Source organism: Mytilus californianus, unplaced genomic scaffold (genome assembly GCF_021869535.1).
Source record: "Mytilus californianus isolate M0D057914Y unplaced genomic scaffold, xbMytCali1.0.p SCAF_1, whole genome shotgun sequence".
NCBI classification, from domain to species: Eukaryota; Metazoa; Mollusca; class Bivalvia; order Mytilida; family Mytilidae; genus Mytilus; species Mytilus californianus.
The window spans coordinates 72,066,747-72,084,673 of NW_026262581.1; the positions used below are offsets into that span (position 1 = coordinate 72,066,747).

Below are 17,927 nucleotides of genomic sequence, written 5' to 3' on the forward strand. Positions count from 1 at the left end.
GATGTGTAGGAGTAACTCATTAATCATGAGTCATAGAGACCCAGCTGCTTTTGATATAAGGTCCTTGGTCAATAAGCAGGACATTGAGGTGAATGTCAACTGGTAAATTTTAAACTTTGCTTGTTATCATAATTCCTCAGAAACTGTAAAAGTATTCGCAGGATTTTTCCAAATGTTTTTGTTTCAACATTAGTCTACTCCAATACATTTGGGCCGAAATGCTGTGGTGACTTTATAGAAGTTTTTTCCCTTAAATATTCAAAATAAGCTGTTTAGTAGGACAACTTGTTCACCATACCTATTATGGACCTGGGGTCCATAACCTCTGACTTTGAAATTGAGGTCATGGTCAATGTTAGATTTGGCGTTCTTGATTTTCTTTGCTATAACCTCTTACTGGTACATGATAAAGCCATAAGGTCGTTTCCAATAGGATGGATGACATATGACCTTGACAATGGTCAACCAGAAGTGACCTTATGTAAACGGGAAGTAGCATTTTTTTGCACAGATTTTATGTACCTATAAACCATATATTTTCAGAAAACGCTGTGAATCAACCTTCTATATGAAATGGAAATGACATTTTTAAACTGGAAGTAGCAAATTATCTCCCTTATTTCACAGGATAATACATATATACCATATATTTGTGGAATCAGGTGAAAGGTAAGCTATCAGATGACACCAGAAGTGACTACTTTAAACCTGAAGTAGCAGATCATCCCCCTTGTTTCAAAGAAGAGAACTACAAACTATGTACTGTTGGTATCTGTGAAAAAAAGTCATCTTCTGACACCTTTTTTGTTTAAGAAGGTTCCTTTTTTTTAATTAAACAAAAAGTTTCGAATATCTGTATAAAATTTCATTTAAACCTTCAACATGTGAGGTTGAAAGACCTTCAATTGTTCTCTAAACAATTGGTTATTGACAGTACAAGATTCTGTTGCAGGAAACAGTAGATACAGGTTTAAAGTCACAAAATAATTTTTATTTCAACAAATTGACAAACATAAAAATTACAAATAAATGCTTTTCTATCACAATCAATACATGTATCATATTAACTATGGTAAAGTTCTCAACTTTTAATTGAATTTAACATTAAACAAATCAACTATGCAAATAAACGTGAAGAAATTGGAAAACAAAAACACAACATAAATGTAAATTGCACAGTAAATACAAAGAGATGTACTGTCAACACAGTAAATATTATTAGGTAGTATATTTCATCAAGTGTCATTTCTATAAACAAATAAATAAGGAAAGAAACATTCAAAATAAATAAATTTAAAGTGAATAATATATAAAGCTGATCCTAAATCATGGAATTAATCCCACTCTGAAATGCAGATACAGACATTTTACATATCTTATTTGAAACTTAGCACTTTTAAACTTACAAGGCATGATTTGAGCACATATGCTTAGGAAATATATCAATATAAACACTGTAAATTGACAAATAACAGAAATTTGTAATATAAAAGTACAGAATTCTGTTAGATCATTATTATTCTTAAACACCAAAACATGTTTTCATACATTGTACTTTTTGAAGTATTGTTAATATTATGCCATTTTTATGAAAGCAGAAAATACTTCGACATATAGCTCCAGAAATCTTTATTTATGATCATCATAATCTTTATTGTCCAATTCACAAAATATGCACCAAAACAACAAGATGTATATTATGCTTTTGAGGTTTCTTTTTTTATATAGAAATTTTGATCAGACAGGTGCTAGGCAATGCTAGGTTTAATACATGTATTTCTACAATGTCTAGGCAGTATTGGAATGTTCCAAATCTGAATCATGGTGATGTGTCTTGTCAATCTCAGCATCAGATGAAGATCCAATCAGATCACCTCCTCCAGATGGCAGCATCGGATCTGTAATGAATGTACTTGTAGATCATACTATGCTAAATAATTCAATTTGGACTGTAACAAGGACATTCTGAATGTTCTTATGAGTATATACACAGTCCAACTGATATTTATGCTGATCAAACACAGGCAAAATAAAGTGAAGGGTGAGCTATTGCTCACTAATGATACCCAACTTATAAGTATTGGGTTAACAGGTTGATAATGAGCAATGGAAGTGTAAATGCATCACAGGGTGTAGCATTTTCACTTGGAGCAAGATATCTTCATGACAGGGAATATTAAATGTTAGTTTGTCCTTCACATAAGATAAAAGCAATTTAATTATGAAGTCATTTCTTTGATCTGTAATGATGATGAAGGAGCAGGAATGCATGATTTCTGGGTTTTTTGTTGTGGAAACTGATCATATACTGAATGATTTATTGAGAAATATTGTGACAATTTACCTTCAATAGCAGATAGCTTATGACAATTTTGTTGAATTAGTTTGAACTGAACTTTTTAGTTGGTACTCAGAGTTTAAAAAAATATTCTATAAGTAATAAATCATAATTGCTGCACACAAATAAATAATAAATAGATTAATATTTGGAATGATATTTTCAGTAATAAAATACATGCCAAGTTAGTATGCATGTTGATATTGTAGTCATGGCCCTTGAAATAGTAACAATAGCAAGAATATAATGGCTTTCCTGATAACTTAAATTCACTTTGATAAATCTGAGAGCATGGCATTATTCTGTACAAAGTTTTGTTGCAACATTTTGTATGTAACCTTCCCTGAGAGCATGAACATGTCATGATTCTGTACAAAGTTTTGTTCCAACATTTTGTATGTAACCTTTCCTGAGAGCATGAACATGTCATTATTCTGTACAAAGTTTTGTTCCTATATTTTGTATGTAAACTTCCCTGAGATCATTAACATGTCATTATTCTGTACAAAGTTTTGTTCCAACGTTTTGTATATAACCTTCCCTGAGAGCATTAACATGTCATTATTCTGTACAAAGTTTTGTTCCTATATTGTGTATGTAAACTTCCCTGAGAGCATTAACATGTCGTTATTCTGTACAAAGTTTTGTTCCTATATTGTGTATGTAAACTTCCCTGAGAGCATTAACATGTCATTATTCTGTACAAAGTTTTGTTCCTATATTTTGTATGTAAACTTCCCTGAGAGCATTAACATGTCGTTATTCTGTACAAAGTTTTGTTCCTATATTGTTTCTTTATTATTATGAGGCTGACTTCATACAGGAACTTCTTAGGAAGAAAGATAAGAAGTTAGCAATATCCTTTAACTCTACGTTCCGCTATATAGATGATGTTCTCTCACTAAATAATACAAAATTTGGTGACTATGTTGAACGAATCTATCCCATCGAACTACAGATAAAGGATACTACAGATACATTTAAGTCTGCCTCATATCTTGACTTACATCTAGAAATTGACAATGAGGGTCGTTTGAAAACAAAACTTTATGACAAAAGAGATGATTTCAGCTTCCCAATTGTGAACTTTCCATTTCTATGTAGCAACATTCCAGCAGCGCCTGCATACGGAGTTTATATCTCCCAATTGATACAATATTCCCGGGCTTGTGTTTCCTATCACGATATCCTTGATAGAGGATTGCTACTCACAAGGAAGCTATTAAACCAAGAGTTCCAAATGGTGAAGTTGAAATCATCCCTTCGTAAATTTTACGGATGCCATCACGAGTTGGTTGACTGTTATGGAATAACCGTTTCACAGATGATATCGGATATGTTCCTTATGTCGTAACTACAATACCCTCCCTTTTCACGAATGTGACTTACCGAATTAGACTATTTACCGGATTTGTAATAACATAAGCAACACGACGGGTAAAACATGTGGAGCAGGATCTGCTTACCCTTCCGGAGCACCTGAGATCACCCCATTTTTTGGTGGGGTTCGTGTTGCTTAGTCTTTGGTTTTCTATATTGTGTCATCTGTACTATTATTTTCTGTTTGTATTTTTATTTTTGGCCATGGCTTTGTCAGTTTGTTTTCGATCTATGAGTTTGACTGTCCCTCTGGTTCTCTTGTGTATGTAACCTTCCCTGAGAGTATTAACATGTCATTATTCTGTACAAAGTTTTGTTCCTATATTGTGTATATAACCTTCCCTGAGAGCATTATCATGTCATTATTCTGTACAAAGTTTTGTTCCTATATTGTGTATGTAAACTTCCCTGAGAGCATTAACATGGCATTATTCTGTACAAAGTTTTGTTCCTATATTGTGTATGTAACCTTCCCTGAGAGCATTAACATGTCATTATTCTGTACAAAGTTTTGTTCCAACATTTTGTATGTAAACTTCCCTGAGAGCATTAACATGTCATTATTCTGTACAAAGTTTTGTTCCAACGTTTTGTATGTAACCTTCCCTGAGAGCATTAACATGTCATTATTCTGTACATACAGTCTGATTAAAACACAGATCCTGTGTCCAATCTAAGCTTATGTAGGATCTGAAAACACTCCATTCTTATTTCTGTTTACCGTAATGGGCCTTCTATAGTTCGCACTGCTACATTGTCCAAACCCCCCTTCTCGCCACGAGAATTTAGGTAAAAAACTTTTTGTAACTGTTCGAAATCGATAATTTCAAATCGTGTGTGATCATTTGCGGTATTTTCATGGAACAAAAGTGCACGTGCTGAAATGTCTCGTCTGCCTTTCTGACCATTGATTTTATGTTGATAGTCCTAAATATAAAGCTTTACTACAAGTATCACATAAGCTTAACATGAGCAAAGCTTGAACACAGGATCTGTCTTTTAATCAGATTGGTGTACCTATTTTTGCATGTAAATCTACCTGAGTGTTGTACAAAGTTTTGTATATAAATTTACCTGAGAGGGTTGTAAAAAGTTTTTATGTAAATTTACCTGAGAATGTACACATGATATTTTTCTGTACAAAGTTTTGTATTTACTTGAGAATGTACACATGATATTATTCTGTACAAAGTTTTGTATTTACCTGAGAGTGTACACATGACATTATTTTGTACATAGTTTTGTATTTACCTTAAAGTGTTCACATGACATTATTCTGTACAAAGTTTTGTATTTACCTGAGCATGTACACTTGACATTATTATGTACAAAGTTTTGTATTTACCTGAGAGTGTACACATGACATTATTTTGTACATAGTTTTGTATTTACCTGAGCGTGTACACATGACATTATTCTGTACAGAGTTTTGTATTTACCTGAGCGTGTACACCTGACATTATTCTGTACAGAGTTTTGTATTTACCTGAGAGTGTACACATGACATTATTCTGTACAAAGTTTGTTGATGTATCATTTAAATCACCATCAGCTGTAGATGAAGACTGACTCATGTCAGTTACTTCTGGAATTGACTGCGGGGAAAATGAAAAACAAATTATTAATCATTTAGAAGTTCAGTACAAATGCAGTAGAATTAGTAAGGCAAGGATGACTTTCCATTGTTGATTACCAAACAATGACATATAGATGTCTATTTTTGATGTGTTTGTTTTGTTGGGTAACTGTCTTAGTCAGATTAATACAATTTTTTTTTCTTTTTTCATCTTTTAATTTATCTATTGAAATTGGCAATGATGAAAAATTGCATGCTTCAAATTCACTTTAGTTAGTTCCTTTTTATTTTCTAAAAATCATTATTATAAAACTTGAGCCATTCTAAGTCAAATTTATGTTTCTAAAGCCTTTCCAGCAACAAACTTATTAGCTAACTTTATGGTACGGGTTTTGCTCATTGTTGAAGCCGTACAGTGACTTATAGTTGCTTACATCTATGTCATTCCGTCTCTGGTGAATAGATGTCTCATTGGCAATCATACAACATTTTCTTGACTTTATATAGTTGACATTTTTGTGTATTTGTAATCTTTTGAAACATATGTCAATTACTTTTTTTTTTATATGAAAATCTGTGAAATTTTATTGAAATCTTGTTAGATTTAAACTTTATCGTTAAAGAAAAATATGTATGACAACCTATTTTCTTTATTTTTTTGGTGAAGAAGACTGTATTTAAGTCTTTTAACGATTTGTTTTAAAAGATGCAAAAACAAAAACAAAAAAATAAATGTGGATAGTGTCCACATGTTAACACAGATGATGCCCCTGCTTGCATATCATATAGCTATAAAGAGACATAACTGAAGAACGGTAAAAGTGACTCCACCCAAATTTGAACTTGATCTGAGTTTTGTGGTAATAAGCATTGTGTGTAAGTCTCATAACATTTGGTTGAGGCTAACTTAAGTAGAGAACAAAAACTAAAAATTCAGCAATTTTTCTATTTGTAAACACACATAACTCTAGAATGGTTGTGTATAAGTTTTATAACTTTGGTTGAGACAAACTAAAAAATTCAGCAATTTTTATGTTTATAAAGGGACATAACTCAAGAATGGTAAAAGTGCACCACCATATTTCGTGCTTAATCTGTATTATGTAGTAATAAGCATTGTGTATATGTTTCATAACATTTGGTTGAGGCAAACTAAATGTACTCGGCCACGTCCACTTGTATTTGTAGTATTTGTATTTTTATCCATCTGATGAGTTAAGCCTCTTTCAACTGCTTTTTATAGTTCGTTCTTATGTTGTACTGTTACACCACTGTCCCAGGTTAGGGGGAGGGTTGGGATCCCGCTAACATGTTTAACCCCGCCACATTCTGTATGTATGTGCCTGTCCCAAGTCAGGAGCCTGTAATTCAGTGGTAGATGTTTGTTAATGTGTTACATATTTGTTATTCGTTCATTTTTTGTACATAAATTAGGCCGTTAGTTTTCTCGTTTGAATTGTTTTACATTGTCATTTCGGGGCCTTTTATAGCTGACTGTGCGGCATGGGCTTTGCTCATTGTTGAAGGCCGTACGGTGACCTATAGTTGTTAATTTCTGTGTCATTTGGTCTCTTGTGAAGAGTTGTCTCATTGGCAATCATACCACATCTTCTTTTTTATATAAAGTTAGAAAACGGAAACAAAAAATTTGTACTTGATCTTTAATAGTTTTGTGGTAATGAATATTGTGTATAGGTTTCATAATGTTTGGTTGGGGCAAACTTAAGTTACAGAATGGAAACTATAAATTTTGCAATCTTTCGATTTATAAAGGGGCATAACTCAATAATGGTTAAAGTGACACTACCCAAATTCAACTTGATCTGTGTTTTATCAGTGGAAGTCAAAATTAAACATTGCATTGTATAAAGCATTGATTGTAGTTGATTCAACTATAATCATGGACAAAGGAAGATAACTCCAATTTTAATAAACTGCTTCGCTGAGCGCAGCTGGATACGCCCGCAGAGGTCCAACCCTGAACAGTTGGGGCAAAAATGGACACAATATTCAAGCTTGATACAGGTCTGAATTTGGTTTGTAATTAAATATTCGACATATAGGTTTCTGAATAAATGTAGTCAAAGAACTTGAAATTGGTTATATGAATTGAATTTATATTCAATTAAAGATTTCTTACTGTTGTGTAATACACTGTGCTGTTGCGCAATACTTAGTAAATCTGTTGTCAGACTATAAACAAATAAAGTTCAATTAATTCTCAATGTCATATTATATATTTATAAAAATCAAAAGGGAGCTTACATCAATAGATATAAACAATTCACCAAAGTTTCATGAGAATTGCTGACAGCATTTTTGAGTTATTGTCCAAAAACTGGAAAATCACCCCTTTTTTAATGAATAAAACCCCATAACTCAGAAATGTAAAATGAAAAGTTTATAAAATTCTAAAGGGAGCTTACATCAATAGATATAAACAATTCACTAAAGTTTCATAAGAATTGCAGAAAGCATTTTTGAGTTTTTGTCCAAAAACTGGAAAATCCTCCTTTTTTATGAATAATATCCTGTAAATCGGAAACGTAAAATCTAAAATTTATAAAATTCGAAAGGGAACTCATGTCAATAGATATAAACAATTCACCACAATTTCTTGCAAGTTGGTGAACGCATTCTTGAGTTATTGTCCGAAAACTGGAAAATCCCCCTTTTTTTAATGAATAAAACCCCAAAACTCAGAAACGTAAAATCTAAAATTTATAAAAAACGAAAGGGAGCTCACCTCAACAAATATAAACAATTCACCAAAGTTTTATGCAAATTGGTTAAATCAATTTTGAGTTAATGTCCGACATGTTGACGACGGACAGACAGACTGACAACGGTATACCATAATACGTCCCTTAGTGGCGTATAAAAATTACTTGATATTTAGAAGAAAATAAAAATTTTGCAATTTTTCCATTTATAAAGGGGCATAATTCTAGAACGGTTAAAGTGACGCCACCAAAATTCTAACTTGATCTGTGTTTTATCAGTGGAAGTCAAAATTAAACATTGCATTGTATAAAGCATTGATTGTAGTTGATTCAACTATAATCATGGACAAAGGAAGATAACTCCAATTTTAATAAACTGCTTCGCTGAGCGCAGCTGGATATGCCCGCAGAGGTCCAACCCTGAACAGTTGGGGCAAAAATGGACAAAATATTCAAGCTTGATACAGGTCTGAATTTGGATTGTAAATAAATATTCGACATATAGGTTTCTGAATAAATGTAGTCAAAGAACTTGAAATTGGTTATATGAATTGAATTTGTAGTCAATTAAAGATTTCTTGCTGTTGTGTAATACACTGTGCTGTTGCGCAATACTTAGTGATTCTGTTGTCAGACTATAAACAAATAAAGTTCAATTAATTCTCAATGTCATATTATATATTTATAAAAATCAAAAGGGAGCTTACATCAATAGATATAAACAGTTCACCAAAGTTTCATGAGAATTGCTGACAGCATTTTTGAGTTATTGTCCGAAAACTGGAAAATCACCCCTTTTTATACGACCGCAAAAAAAAATTTGTGGTCGTATATTGGTATGACGTTGGCGTCGTTGTTGTCGTCGTCTGGCGTCGTCCGGCGTCGTCCGAAGACACATTGGTTTTCGCACTCTAACTTTAGTTTAAGTGAATGGATCTCTATGAAATTTTACCACAAGGTTCAATACCACAAAAGGAAGGTTGGGATTGATTTTGTAGGTTATGGTACCAACAGTAAAGGAATTAACGGCCAAAAAGGGGCCAAAAATAAGCATTTTTGTAACTTCCAGACATAACTTGTGTGTTAGTGTATGGATCTCTCTGACATTGTACCACAAGGTTCCATATCACAAAAGGAATGCTGGGATTGATTTTGGGGGTAATTGCCTCATAATTTTAGGAATAAGGGGCCAAAAAAGGGGCAAAAAACAAGCATTTTTCTAGTTTCATGACAATAACTTGTGTGTAAGTGTATGGATCTTTCTGAAATTGTACTACAAGGTTCCAAATCACAAAGGGAAAGCTGGAATTGAGTTTGGGGGTAATTGCCGAAACGTTTAGGAATTGGGGGCCAAAAAGGGGCCAAAAATAAGAATTTTTCTAGTTTCCAGACAATAACTTGTGTTCAAGTGTATGGATCTCTCTGAAATTGTACTGCAAGGTACCATACCACAAAGGGAAGACTGGGATTGATGATGGAGGTAATTGCCTCAATATTTTAGGAATTAAGGGCCAAAAAGGGGCAAAAAACAAGCATTTTTCTAGTTTCAGGACAATAACTTGTGTGTAAGTGTATGGATCTTTCTGAAATTGTACTACAAGGTTCCATATCACAAAGGGAAAGCTGGGTTTGAGTTTGGGGGTAATTGCCCTAAAGGTTTAGGAATTTGGGGCCAAAAAGGGGCCAAAAAACACATTTTTCTAGTTTCCAGACAATAACTTGTGTTCAAGTGTATGGATCTGTCTGAAATTGTACTGCAAGGCACCATACCACAAAGGGAAGGCTGGGATTGAGTTTGGGTGTGATGAATCATAAGGGGGTTCAAAAAATTTGGGGTGGGTTTTTTTTTTTTTTCCTTTTTTTTCTTTTTTTCCTTTTTTTTTTCTTTTAAAATTTTCCATTTTAAGTTGGTTATTTCTGATTTATATTTAAAAGCAACTAATAATGATATGGTAGGAGATACACACCAAACAGGATGTGTAAATTATCATATAATAAGTATTGTGCAATAGGAAGAAATTTTCAATTGCACAGTATTGCACAATAGCAAGAAATCTTCAATTGCACAGTATTGCGCAATAGCAAGAAATCTTCAATAGCAAGAAATATCCAATAGCACAATATTGCGCAATAGCAAGAAATTGTCAATTGTACAGTATTGCGCAATAGCAAGAAATATTTAATTGCACAGTACTGTGCAAAAGAAGATACTTCGTATAAATTGCTTATTTCTTGACCAATTTCAATGGGGTTTTATTCTTGAATTCTTGTGGTTCTTTAATATGCTGAATCTAACCGTGTATTTAGTTTTTGGATTTTGGGCCCCGTTTTTAAATTGGTCCACATTGAGGTCCAAAGGGTCCAAAATTAAACTTCATCAAAAATTGAATTATTGGGGTTCTTTGATATGCCGAATCTAACCGTGTATTTAGATTCTTAATTTTTGGTTCCGTTTTCAAATTGGTCTACATTAAGGTCCAAAGGGTCCAAAGGGTCCAAAATTAAGCTGGGCTTAGTTTGATTTTAACAAAAATTGAATTCTTAGGGTTCTTTGATATGCTGAATCTAAACATGTATTTAGATTTTTGATTATGGGCCCAGTTTTCAAGTTGGTCCAAATCGGGGTCCAAAATTAAACTTTGTTTGATTTCAACAAAATTGAATATATGGGGTTCTTTAGGAAATTTGATTTATTAAATTATAGTTTATACACAACACAATTTATCTTCTGTCTAGAGTTTAGAAGCCTCTGTCAATCTATTTTTAGATTCTATTATTGTTTACTACTAGAGGGGGTATGTGTTTTGATGACCTCATTATCAGATTGACAAACTTACCTACACGTGTATCATATGTATGTTAATCAGCTATTATTTACTGTTTTCGAACCATATTCGAAAATCTATTTAGTATCCGTATGTTAACAATCAATTGAGATGGATATACGTTTCTTTGAAATAGTGATTGGATATTGTTCATTTGATTGAGTAATGATTATCTCCTCAACGTATCACTTTTCCAAGTGTGCCATGGGTAACCCCCAGGTAACAGAAACATTCGTCTTATGATCCAGAACTTTCGAAACTGGAATTAAACTAGATTTCGTGCAGAGCTGAGAACAAAGGACATTAAATGCCCAACTATCGCTAGGAGAATGGCTTATTGACTTTAGTTCGATTTTTGAAACCTTCGGCCATGACAGCATGTTAGAAGTTACATCTCAATTGACCAGTGCGCGATCCCACAATGCACCGCAAAAAATGTAAACAAAATAACAATTATGGGATTAGAACGACAAAGAGTAAACTTTCGTTCAACGTTTTAATCTACAGCTTTGAATAAATAATTATCTGTTTGTCAAACAATATTCCAAATGACAGTATCATTACATAAGCCCGCTAGTTTTGGGTTGGCCAGTTTTAACTACTTGTCGGCGGCAGTCAACAATTCCATACACTCCATTTTTTTGTACTCCTGCTACATCAGAAACAATCACACTCCCAGCTCTTCAGGCAGTTATTCAATTGCGTCGGCTCTTCAACGCTTCACCGTCTTTGAATAAGCATGTTCCTACCGCCCAGACTCGGGAAGTCAGTGATCGTGATAAAAGAGTATACATACATGTACGAATCTGTTACGGTTATTTTGCAGAGACTGCCTTTGGTTGAAACAAAAATATTACAGCAGCAACCCAATGACTATATTTAATTAAAGAACATATATTTACTTTATTCAATGAAGAAGCCTCCTGCTTTACCGAGCGGAGTTAGTATTATCACATTAGTACATGTACGAGGTCAATTCCGTACCAGGAGAAGAAGAAGATGTCGTCATACGGTAATCAACAGTAAACAGGTGTCAAATCAGTAGTTCAAGATAAGTCCTTGCAACTATAAAAAATTCCGCAAGTCTTTCCAAGCACGATCAATACTAGTCCAACAGCACCTACGGCACTCGTAGATCATACACTACACATTGGGGTTTACCATTCTACTGCAGCAGGGAGTGAAGAACAGCATGGAGATTGGAGGACACGTATAGGATATGCATATATATGTCTGCACTTCTTTAGGATATGCAACTGAATATATTGTATTGGTGGAAACTTTGCCTTTGTTAAGTATAAGTAATATTTATATATTTTATTAATAAACAAAACATACATCTCCTTATATCAGGATAACAGCAGTTACATAGTATAAATAATACTATATATTATATGTAATATATTTCAGCACATAGTAGCACACATTATTTATATCTCTATTCTAGATTACTCTACACCTTCCGGGATCTCCCTAGGTGAATATTTTGTACAGTATAAGTAATAAATATGTATTTATATGTATTATATTTCAGCACATACTAGCACACAGTATTTATATCTCTATCCTAGATTGCTCCACACCTGCTGGGATCACTCCAGGTGAACATTTCGTGCAGTATTAGTCATCAATATGTATTTATATGTATATATTTCAGCACATAGTACATGTAGCACACAGTATTTATCATGTTTATATCTCTATTCTAGATTGCTCCACACCTGCTGGCATCTCCCCAGGTGGACATTTCATACAGTAAAGTAATAAATTGTAATATATTTCAGGTCGTTCATTCTCTTTATATATATTGCACTAAGTCATTCATTCTCTTTATATATATCGTTCTACACCTGCTGGATCACCACAGGTCAATCATTCATTCTCTTTATATATATTGCACTACACCTGCTGGATCGCCACAGGTCATTCATTTACTTTATATATATTGAACTACACCTGCTGGATCGCCACAGGTCATACATTCACTTATATATATTGAACTACACCGGCTGGATCGCCACAGGTCGTTCAGTCTCTTTATATATATTGCATTACACCTGCTGGATCGCCACAGGTCATTCATTCTCTTTATATATATTGCACTACACCTGCTGGATCGCCACAGTTCATTCATTCATTTATTTATATTGTACTACACCTGCTGGATCGCCACAGGTTATTCATTCACTTTATATATTGCACTACACCTGCTGGATCGCCACAGGTCATTCAGTCTCTTTATATATATTGCACAACACCTGCTGGATCGCCACAGGTCATTCATTCTCTTTATATATATTGCACACCTGCTGGATCGCCACAGGTCATTCATTCACTTTATATATATTGTACTACACCTGCTGGATCGCCACAGGTTATTCATTCTCTTTATATATATTGCACACCTGCTGGATCGCCACAGGTCATTCATTCTCTTTATATATATTGTACTATACCTGCTGGATCGCCACAGGTCATTCATTCTCTTTATATATATTGTACACCTGCTGGATCGCCACAGGTCATTCATTCTCTTTATATATATTGCACACCTGCTGGATCGCCACAGGTCATTCATTCACTTTATATATATTGTACTACACCTGCTGGATCGCCACAGGTTATTCATTCTCTTTATATATGTTGCACACCTGATGGATCGCCACAGGTCATTCATTCTCTTTATATATATTGTACTACACCTGCTGGATCGCCACAGGTCATTCATTCTCTTTATGTACACCTGCTGGATCGCCACAGGTCATTCATTTTCTTTATATATATTGTACACCTGCTGGATCGCCACAGGTCATTCATTCTCTTTATATATATTGCACACCTGCTGGATCGCCACAGGTCATTCATTCACTTTATATATATTGTACTACACCTGCTGGATCGCCACAGGTTATTCATTCTCTTTATATATATTGTACTACACCTGCTGGATCGCCACAGGTCATTCATTCTCTTTATATATATTGTACTATACCTGCTGGATCGCCACAGGTCATTCATTCACTTTATATATATTGTAATACACCTGCGGGATCGCCCCAGGTCGTTCATTCTCTTTGTATATATGGCAATACACCTGCTGGATCGCCACAGCTTGTTTATTATCTTAATAATTACGTATTAATGTATTATATTTAACTCCGCTGGGATCTCCACTTAGATCTCTCTGGAGTATTTTAGGACTACTGGGACTTCCCAGGTCGTTTTTTCTTTTTCTTTATTTACAGAAAAATACAGATACAGATACAGATATTAATAACCTATCGTATTCGGAGGCTGCCTTCAGAACAATAGCACCGGAATATAAAGGAAATCAATACCTTGATTCCTGTCATCATAGTATAATGTGTTAGAACGACAGTCACGCAACTTTCGTTAAGCATTAAACGCAACAAATTTAATCAAATGTACAAGTTTATATCATTTCGAATTAGGGGCATACAGAGTTCCATGAACTGTCTTTCTACTATCACCGAGAACCATTTGATATACTTTATAACACACTGAAAGAATCGGAAAGAATTGCAATTATTATATAGCTAGGTTTTGATATCATTATTTGCTTGTCATAACTACACCACAACAGGGATCGAGCGATTACCTTCTATTTGCATGGAGCAAGATAAACAACTTACATGTAGGCTTCTATGAACAGGCCAACATTTACATCATCCTTATTACAGTGTTTGTACAACATGTTATCAACAGGAGTTTTCCTCACGTTTCATAGATACTGTAACACTGTGCATTTTAACAGCGTTCTTTGGTTCTCTTCGATGAACTGGAAACATTCACTTGTTGAATTAGGGATGTAATCTAAAGTGCCTAGTAATCAGTGATGTTGTTATCAGGGTAGTACTTTGCTTTTGGTGTGAAACTTAGAACACCAAGACTGATTACAATTAAAGAACAGTTTGAACCAGTGGTGCCTTAGTATAAGTAACAATTAACTTGAGAATGGGGGCGTATACTTTCTCCTCCTTTCTTTAAAGTGACTCTGATGCAATGCGTTTATTCCTTATTTGGACAACTCAGTTATGCCTTGGTTATAACTAAAGTTTCGTAGTCATTCTTAAGACAATACATCAGGACTTATAAGAAGTTTATTTGCAAAGATCATGATAAATGTATCATTGAGTCTTTGTCATAGTTTTCTTATAACTAATTTATATTTTTATATGGTATTATTTCTTGGGGGCTTTCACTCATTCATCATTCATTATGAATTCACTCAATTTGGCCTTTATAATTCAAGGGGAATTATACTCCCCCAATTCAATAATACATCAGATGGGTTAATTCCTGCCAGGTCGGTAATTTCTCTAGTCAAGTAGCTTACACCTGCCGGGATCGCCCCAGGTGACATTTCATACAGTTAAGTTTAATTTCTCTAGTCAAGTAGCTCACACCTGCCGGGATCGCCCCAGGTGAAATTTCATACAGTTAAGTTTGCTGCAGGGATCTCCCCATCATTGTTATGTATTTAAAAAATTTAAAGGTTAAATTTTCCAATGATTGAGTAGCCCCAAGAAAGCCAATAATGTAACATTTTAAGTTAAAGAAATGTTTATTGTTACATGTATGTTATGGTGTTTAATTTAGATAATGATGTTTAGAGTTATTATGTTATATAATAAAAGTCTTTCTTTAAAATGTGTTGTGTATAAAAGGAAATTTGATTTATTAAATTATAGTTTATACACAACACAATTTATCTTCTGTCTAGAGTTTAGAAGCCTCTGTCAATCTATTTTTAGATTCTATTATTGTTTACTACTAGAGGGGGTATGTGTTTTGATGACCTCATTATCAGATTGACAAACTTACCTACACGTGTATCATATGTATGTTAATCAGCTATCCCACCCACCGTCCCCAGCTACTCCAATCTGGGTTTCGAATAATATACTTGTATCTTACCAGTATGTAACTGTTAGTGTATAGGTAGATAGTGAAGCTTCATATTGTATTTGTTGAACCTAAGGGATTTTCATTCTAGCCTTTTTAATAATTAACAATGATTTATAACACATTATTGTACATATGATATTGATGTTATGATATTAGTTCTTTAATAATCGTTTTAATCATTAATAACTAACTTAGTCATTAAGTTTAGTTTTATGTATGTACATTGTATATTTAGACTTGTTTTCTCACCAATTTAGAGGCTACTCATATTATGGATAATTGCATCAGGCCTTTATAATTCAAGGGGAATTATACTCCCCCAATTCAATAATACATCAGATGGGTTAATTCCTGCCAGGTCGGTAATTTCTCTAGTCAAGTAGCTTACACCTGCCGGGATCGCCCCAGGTGACATTTCATACAGTTAAGTTTAATTTCTCTAGTCAAGTAGCTCACACCTGCCGGGATCGCCCCAGGTGACATTTCATACAGTTAAGTTTGCTGCAGGGATCTCCCCATCATTGTTATGTATTTAAAAAATTTAAAGGTTAAATTTTCCAATGATTGAGTAGCCCCAAGAATGTTTTGTATAAAGATATGCTGAATCTAACCATGTACAGTCGAACCTTGTTGTGTCGAAGTCGAAGGGACCGGACCAAAGTATTCGACTCATCCGAGGTTCGACTCATCCGAGGTTCGACTCATCCGAGGTCGAGTGTGCCGTCATAAATTTGGAATGCATGAAATACGGAATGAGATTTGCGTAAACTAGATACTTTGAACAGTGTGCCTTTTTTCGATATTACACTTTATGATTGTGTATTCAATCTCCATTTTGGTCCTTCATAATAATTTAACACACAAGTACAGATACAAATCATGCACAAATAAAATCAACTTTCTACACAAATATTTACAAAGATTAATTACTATAAATTATGAAATCACTTGCGGAACAAAATAAGGTCTGAACGGTCTCTGATGAGGTCGTCTGCTTTACATTAAATTATCATGAATTCATCATCATTGTCTTAATCCTTTTATTTGATGTAATTAATGAGTTTTAATTCTAACGATTTATTTAATCTCGGCTTGGGTCTTTTAAATTCGTTTTGTTTTTATCTCATGTGAAATATGTTCAACACACTAACGTTCCGCTTGAACAATCAACAAGGTGATAATTACCGGCCACCATAAACATGTCATTTTAACTGTTATACAAACAAGTATGTTTACTCAGCTTTAATCTCTTTTGAAAATGAGTAGGTTACATAAGAAAAACATCCGATTTGAATTTTTATCATTAGGTCGACTTTTTCGAAAACTCTTACATTCGAACTTCGAGACATCAGGGTCAATTTACATTAATTTTATATCGACGGGACTATAAAATTTACTCGACTTTACCGAGTATTCGAATCAACCGAGTTCGACTCATCAGAGGTAATTATGCATTGATCAAACAGGAATTTTACCGGGACCTCAAAATTACTTCGACTCATCCGATTTTTTGACACAACCGAGTTCGACACAACGAGGTTTGACTGTATTTAGATTTTTGATTTTTGGGCCCCGTTATCAACTTTGTCCACATTGAGGTCGAAAGGGTCCAAAATTTAACTTTGTTTGATTTCATCAAAAATTGAATTCTTGGGGTTCTTTGATTTGCTGAATCTAACCATGTATTTAGATTTTGGATATTGGACCATAATAGGTGAATGTCCAATCTAAAATTTTTTAGTTCTGAGACCACATTCATTCTGTGTCAGAAACCTATGCTGTGTCCAATATTTAATCACAATACAAATGCAAAGCTGTATCAAGCTTGAATGTTGTGTCCATACTTGCCCCAACTGTTCAGGGTTCGACCTATGCGGTCGTATCAAGCTGCGCCCTGCGGAGCATTTTATTTAATGAATAAAACCCCATAACTCAGAAATGTAAAATGAAAAGTTTATAAAATTCTAAAGGGAGCTTACATCAATAGATATAAACAATTCACTAAAGTTTCATAAGAATTGCAGAAAGCATTTTTGAGTTTTTGTCCAAAAACTGGAAAATCCTCCTTTTTTATGAATAATATCCTGTAAATCGGAAACGTAAAATCTAAAATTTATAAAATTCGAAAGGGAACTCATGTCAATAGGTATAAACAA

The 17,927-nt window shown here is 33.9% G+C and overlaps 2 long non-coding RNA genes across 14 annotated transcripts; both read right to left on the reverse strand.

Annotated features, from left to right (window-relative positions):
- Positions 1 to 969: 969 nt before the first annotated feature.
- LOC127723641 (uncharacterized) lies at positions 970 to 5,488 on the reverse strand. Its single transcript, XR_007992161.1, has 2 exons — positions 5,205 to 5,488; positions 970 to 1,898 (listed from the first exon to the last, which is right to left on the reverse strand). It is a non-coding gene; the product is annotated as an uncharacterized LOC127723641 (long non-coding RNA).
- Positions 5,489 to 11,946: 6,458 nt separating this feature from the next.
- LOC127723644 (uncharacterized) lies at positions 11,947 to 14,333 on the reverse strand. Of its 13 annotated transcripts, none has more exons than XR_007992183.1 (4): positions 13,586 to 14,333; positions 13,299 to 13,493; positions 13,101 to 13,199; positions 12,961 to 13,049 (listed from the first exon to the last, which is right to left on the reverse strand). It is a non-coding gene; the product is annotated as an uncharacterized LOC127723644 (long non-coding RNA). The 13 variants fall into 13 exon arrangements; XR_007992178.1 differs by having other exon boundaries at positions 13,101 to 13,247; XR_007992171.1 differs by having other exon boundaries at positions 13,248 to 13,493.
- Between the last annotated feature and the right edge of the window lie 3,594 nt (positions 14,334 to 17,927).